This window comes from Pinus tabuliformis, chromosome 5_1 (genome assembly GCF_031772625.1).
Source record: "Pinus tabuliformis cultivar Carrire ecotype Pingquan chromosome 5_1, CPIR1, whole genome shotgun sequence".
NCBI classification, from domain to species: Eukaryota; Viridiplantae; Streptophyta; class Pinopsida; order Pinales; family Pinaceae; genus Pinus; species Pinus tabuliformis.
This window is the reverse complement of record NC_142305.1, coordinates 763000461-763008206: the sequence shown is the minus strand read 5'-3', so window position 1 is coordinate 763008206 and position 7746 is coordinate 763000461.

Below are 7746 nucleotides of genomic sequence, written 5' to 3'. Positions count from 1 at the left end.
AAGAATTATATATAGACCCTTAAATCATAAACAGATAAGTAAGATAACCTGCATTCAGAAAATTATGGATATATGTATAGATATGCAAATAGTAGACAAGTAAGTAATTTAGCATGTGTGTGAAAGATTATATGTTCTTAAGCCGAGGGTAAACAAGGGAAGCATAGCGCTTCCAGTAAACATTATACAAGTTTAGAGAATATTAATACAATCTGAAATAAATCAAATTAAGACATTCAAAATGTATACATGAACCAATATACAGTACAAAATCGATAAGATAGGCATAGACACTAAAAAGAATATGCAGTGCAGTGTCTATTAAACGGGATGTGTTGCATTGCGAGCTGATACTCTTAAGGTATTCTATAAATGCTTTAAACAAACCTTAAGACTGTAGAAGCCATTTTTCTTAAACAGTGAAAAGCAACGTCCTTGGGAAGACTTGTACCAGAACCTAGGATAATCATACTCTTTATAAATTCAGAATTGCTGGACCTTTCCTATGAAAAACGGGAGTAACATTTATGAGTGGACTATTAAGTGCTTCATGAATGTTATTCGAATCAAGGAAAGCGATAATAATAGAAAAATAAATAAATTTTTATACACAGTAATAAAATGGCGGACCATACACGGTATGATATGTCCAAATTCCTTAACAAAAAATATGGATATGTTCATTATAGCAGTAACCATATTAACCATGCACATGATGAAATCATAATCTGGGCCGACCCTAAAACCCTTTAAAAATCCACGAAAAATGCCATCAAACCCTGCTTCTCTTATTAAAGAGTCTCAGCAGAGAAAAATTTACAAGACGTTCATATAAATATAAGTCTGAGTTCTACAACAGCAAACCCTCGATTTTACCCAGTAAATCCAATGCAATATTATACAGAAGCTCAAATAAAAACCAGAGAAACATTTGTCGGCCTCAGTCTCGACCTTCAGATAAAACACATGTGTAAGACTTCATAGCAGAAGCGATAAGAAACCAGAGAGCAGATTCCAACCTGGAAGAGACTGAAAGGTACAAGCAGTAAGGACTCAGCGTATACCCACGCAACCATAAACGAAACTGATTTGCTGGAGGGGTTACGTGCAAGACAACCCTCTTATTAGAATCATTGAAAATGCAGATCAGGCCAAGCAATTAAATCAATGGAACAACTAGAGGATAAGCAATTACCTGTGCATAGAGAGCTCCTATTGCTAGCAACCCCCCTAGCTAGTCGTAGAAGCCATAAACCCTTGCATCAGTATCCTTGAATACCAATCTAATAATTTCTATATAATTGGAATGGTAATGGGATATATCTTCTACCTTTGATAAGACCGTAAGACACCAATCCGTCTTCCATGGTGGCCGAAAAACCAATTTCTAGCTGAGTGTGGATGACTAACAGTTAACAAGCAACTCAGTCACATAGAAGTCATAGAACCCTACCTCGGCAACATGAAAATCTGGATTGAGTAAAGAAGGCAATGAGATACCTTGCATATTAGGTGAACAATGGTCACCATGGTTGCGACATCAAGATTTCTAGGCAGAAAGAGTAGTTCATAGGGAAGAGTAGCTGCAGAGCAGCAAGAACCTCCCGCTGCAAGTAAGAAAGACTAGCCAACCGGCCGATGGGAGGAAGGGGTCTCGTTAATCGAATATCCCTCTTCCTCTAGCACTGTCGAATGGCCTTCGTAGATTGATGGTCGAGAAACAGACCACCTGTAACCCTCTATTTTGTCACACTGACAACCGTAGGCCGAAGGATGGGCCTTGAAGATGACATGTGGTCTGGCCTTCAGATCATTCAATAGGCATATCGTGAAACGAGATATTTTCCATGAGAGATTAATGTGAGCGTTAAGGATTTTAAATGAAAGGTTAGCCAATTGTGTACAACACAGTAAATTAATTAATACTTATTCATGTATTCCATATCCACTAGATACATAATTAATTAACCTGATTTGTTTATCAATGTCATGTTTATGTTCCAGGATTCGAGTAAAGATTTTTTTTTTTATGTATGTAGTTGTTACAAATGGTATTAGAGCTTAGGTTCGCACATAGAGCGGGTCTCTATGTGAACATCAATATTTACTTAGTTAAGTTCTTAAGAGATTCACATTTTGCCTTTGCATATATATATATATATATATATATATATATATATATATATATATATATATATATATATATATATATATATATGCAAAGGCAAAATGTGAATCTCTTAAGAACTTAACTAAGTAAATGTTTATGTGCACACAGAGACCCGCAGCAATACAAAAGGCCACAATGCAGTGGAGCCCAGTACCACCAAACCCACCAGAATCAACTTATGTGAATGCTAATCCTGACATTTGGATACAACTGGGAGAGGAATCGCGGCAAGCTAATGTCATGTTACTCGAAACCGTTCAGCAGCTGCGTGCTGAGATGACCAATTTGAGGACAGATAATGAATGGTTGCGATTGGAATAGGAGAGAATTCTCTGGATTTTATCCAATCGGTAGAACCAAAGAGATCCAGACCCCAGTGTAGAGGACAGAGAAAAGACCCCAATAGCTCAGCATGGAGAAGAGAATGCTGAGTCAGCTAGAAAAGCACGGAGAAGATGAAGAGGGGTGCTTAGATAATGTCTCTAACCAGCGCAAAACAAAAAGGCAAAAATCTGAATTACAAGGAGAATTTAAGAAAATTAAACCGTCACGCTTCGAAGGAGAATCTAAAGAGGCAACTGAGACTTGGTTAATTGATATGGGAAAATACTTCCAAATTTATGATTACAGTGATAAACTGAAAGCGCGATTGGAAATCTATCAGTTGAGGGGTAAGGTTACCCTTTGATGGGAGGAAATCAAAACAGTAAGAAAAATTGATGAGGAACAGGTTACTTGGAAAGAGTTTCAAAAACATTTCAAAGATAAGTATTTGACTGAGCGTTACTATGACGGAAAAACAAAAAAATTTCATGAGTTAAGGTTGGGAACTTTAACCATGGATGAATATGTAAAACGATTTACCTCCCTGCTACGTTATGTGCCTTATATGCAAGAGGAGAAGGCCAAAATTCAGCATTTCATCAGTAGCCTACCCAACTTTATGAAAGAAAAACTAGAATTCGATTACCCAAGATCAATGGATGATGCAGTGTGGAAAGCCCAGATCTATTACCAACAAATGAAACAGAAAAATGAAGGACCTAAGGGAGGAGTGAACAGAAAAGGGAGGAACCCAATCCAAAATAGGCTAGTAAAGTTTGCTAATAATAGAAATGCGCATCAAAAACCCTTCAGCAAATTTCCAGTAAAGAACCAGCCTAAAGTTGCATATTCTGAAAACAAACAATCAGAAGGAGCTAATAAATCAGTTAATGACTAGCAGTCAAAACCACCACTGCAATGTTGGGGATGCGGAGAACCCCATTATTATAAAAATTGTCTACATAAAGCAAGAATGGAACAGCTGTCAAACATGCAAGAAGCATCCACGGTCGGTGAGGTGGTGAGGAGCATGCCCAGAATTAATGCTGCGTTGGAGGATCATCAAGCAGAATACCAACCCACTATGATCGAATGTGAAGGTATGATCGCTAAGCAATCTGTTTCTATTTTATTTGATCCTGGTGCCAGCCTAAGCTATGTTAGTCCTAAGGTGGTAGAAAAATGTCGACTACAGAGCAGTATGTTTCCAAAACCATGGCTAGTTCAATTAGCTACTGGAACAAAAAGAAGAGTAGTTGCAAAAACCGAACGTTGCCCCATAACAATTTCATGGCAACCCATTTATGTTGACCTTAATATACTCCCTTTGGGTTCTTATGACGTTCTAATCGGGATGGATTGGCTGGAAAAATGTTGGTCTTTAGTGGATTGCAAGTAGAAAACTGTCAGTTTTCTCACTGAAACAGGCCAAAGGAAGGAGCTCCAAGGAATTAAAACCAATACTAAGTTACGCCCTATCACTACTAGTTAGCTAGGAAAATGTATCAAAAAGGGCTGCCAAATATATGTTGTTCAGGTGGGATTTACAAACTCCAAAAATAAAATGACCTCCTTGGAAAACATTCTGGTCATCCAAGAATTTACCGATGTATTTCCTGAATCCATTCCTGGATTTCCACCTAAATGTGATATCAACTTCACCATTGAATTAGTTCTGGGAGCAGCCCCGGTATCCAGGGCTCCTTATCAAATGAGCATACCTGAGTTAATAGAACTCAAAATGCAGCTTCAAGAGCTTTTGGATAAAAAGTATATCCACCCCAGTGTGTCCCCTTGGGGAGCCCCCGTATTATTTGTACGAAAAAAGGATGGAACCTTGAGATTGTGTATCGATTACCATTAATTGAACAAACTTACAATAAAAAACAAATACCATTTGCCACGTATTGATGACCTATTTGATCAAGTGCAAGGAGCCAAGATTTTCTCAAAGATCGATTTAAGGTCTGGCTACCACCAAATAAGGATAAAGAATGAGGACATCTGCAAGACTGCATTCAGAACTTGTTATAGTCATTATGAGTTCGTGGTGCTACCCTTTTGCCTCAAAAATGCCCCAGCTACTTTCATGAGTTTGATGCACGGTATTTTCCAGCGCTATCTTGATAAATTTGCGTTGATTTTTATCAATGACATATTAATATACTCCAAGAATCAAGAAGAGCATAAAGAACATCTGAGGATTGTATTGCAAACACTACAGGAAAACCAGCTATATGCTAAGTACAACAAGTGTGATTTTTTTAAAGACCAGATTTAGTATCTAGGTCACGTTATATCAGCAGAGGGGATAGTTGTAGACTTGGAAAAGATAAAAACCATTATGGAATGGACCGCACCAAAGAATGTTGCAGATATCAGATCATTCCTAGGCTTGGCTGGGTACTACCGTAGGTTCATCGAAGGATTTTTAAAAATCGCTTTTCCCATGAATTCTTTACAGAAAAAGGGACGTTCTTTCAAATGGATAGCTGAATGTTAGCAAAGATTTGAAAATTTAAAGCACCTACTTACCATTGCACCTATGTTAAAAGTAGCTGATCCAGAAAAATCTTTTGTGGTTTGCATGGATGCTAGTAAAGAAGGTGTGGGAGGAGTATTAACTTAATAAGGGAAAGTCATTGCCTATGAATCACAAAAATTGAAGGAGTATGAGCAGCGATACTCAGCTTACGATCTTGAATTAACAGTAGTAGTGCATGCTCTTAAAATGTGGTGACACTATCTATTGGGAAAGAAATTTTTGTTGTTAACAGATCATAGTAGCCTTACTAATTTTTTTAACCAGTCTAGCCTAAATGCCCAGCAGGCCTGGTGGTTAGCATTCTTAAGTGAATTCGATTTCGAGATGAAGCATCTTAAAGGGAAGGAAAACCGAGTGGATGACGCTTTGAGCAGAAAAGTGCATGGTGTTTACGAAGTCCAAATCAATCAGGTACGCTCAAACATCCCTGAAATCATAAAAGAAGCCTCGTGCAAGGATCCAGAATACACTTTTCTATTGCAGCAAACAGAAACAACTCTGTTAAAAGGAGAAAAATCAGATTTTGACATAAGTCCCAACAACCTCCTTATCTTCAAAAACAAATTATATGTTCCTAACTAGAGCATGGTTAAACAAATGATAATGGATGAATTTCATAGGAAACCATATGCTGGTCACTCGGGTTACCAAAAATTGTTTTCAGCCATCAAGAAAGGGTACTTTTGGCCTGGGTTAAGGAAGGATGTCACTGAATATTTATCCAAATGTTTAGAGTGCCAGTTAGTGAAGACGGAACACCAGCACCCTACCGGCCTACTACAACCACTGCCCATTCCGGAGTGGAAGTGGGAGACCATATATTTAGATTTTATCACCGGCTTGCCTTGCACCAGAAAGCAGCACGACTCAATTATGGTGGTGGTGGAAAAATTAAGCAAAACAACTCACTTCATCCCTGTAAAATCCACTTATAAAATGGTGGAGATCGCTGACATATTTATGAAGGAAACATTTCGTTTGCACGAAATACCCAGAGTGGTAATTTCTAATAGAGATGTAAAATTTACATCTACATTTTGGAAAACCCTCTTCTTAGGATTGGGCACCCAGGTTCAATTTAGTACAACTTATCATCCTCAAACGGATGGACAAACCGAACATGTGAATCAGGTGTTAGAGGACATGTTACGTATGTTTGTGATGCAACAACCACATAAGTGGGAGGACTACCTCCACTTGGTGGAGTTTTCTTATAACAATGGACACCATGAATCACTAGGCATGAGCCTCTTTGAAGTATTATATACTTTGGGTCCAAACATGCTAGCAGAAATGGAAGAGACAGTTAAGAAGGTTAGACAAAATTTAAGGGCTTCCCAGGATAGGCAGAAAATGTACGCAGATAAAAAGTGGAACTACAAAGAATTTCAGCCAGGGGATCACGTTTACCTAAGAGTGAAGCCTCAGAAGAGTTCTTTACAATGGAGGGGTTGTGCTAAATTAGCACCCCGGTATTGTGGACCCTTCCAAGTACTAGAACGGATTGGGCCAGTCGCCTATAAACTTGCATTACCAAGCCATATCAGGGTCCATAACATTTTTCATGTCTCTTTGCTAAAAACGTATGTGTATAACCCGCAACATATAGTTAGCTGGGAAAATATTCAGGTAATTGGGTAAGGAGAATGCTTAACTTTTGGCTAATATATATACATATATATATATACATACATATACATACATACATATATATATATATATATATATATATATATATATATATATATATATATATATATATATATATATATATATATATATATATATATATATATATATATATATATATATATATATATATATATATATATATATATACATGAATGCGAATTTGAACCGGAAGGAGAATTCCTAGCAGAACCTCTTCTTATTCTCGATCGGAGAGAAACCACCTTGCGGAAGCGGGTCATCCCCCAGGTTAAAGTGCAGTGGAAGCACTTTGGCCCGGAAGAGGCCACCTAGGAAGAAGAGGGAATTATGCGAGAAGCTTACCCAACATTATTTTCTTAATCTGGAGAACACCAAGGATGGTGTTCCTCAAAAGGGGGGGGAGATGTAACACCCCAAGCTACGTGGATTATTACTGTAGTTACTGAGTTTAATTTTATGTTTCACTACATTTAAACTTTTAAGTTATGTTGTTGAAAATAACAATGATTATGGCTGGAAGGCCAATATATATTAGTAACCTGATTAATAAATAATTAGGAATTAAGTTATGTTAATTGAAATAACAACTTTTTCAATAATTTAAAAGAAACAATTATCAAGAAACAGTTTCCAGCTACCCTAGAAGGGGAAAATATAGAGTTGGGAAAAGTTTGAGGGATCTCTCCTAAAGATGGGTGGAATAAACCAATGGGAAGAATGCTCAAGAATAATTTAGTAAGGTATATAACTTGAGACTGGACGGTGGAGTCCTGAGGTCCAAGGTACCCGAATGTATCTAGAAATACAGTCACCTAACTGTAAGGAAAGGAAATTGCTCGGGGGGAGTTTGGACATAATCGCTAGACTCGTGGCTGGGAGGAGAGACTTTCAGACAGAGATAGATCATACATAGATTATCAAGCAGCGAAAAGATAAGTAAAATAACTAGATTTCTGAAGAATTATATATAGACCCTTATATCATAAATAGATAAGTAAGATAACCTGTGTTCAGAAAATTATGGATATATGTATAG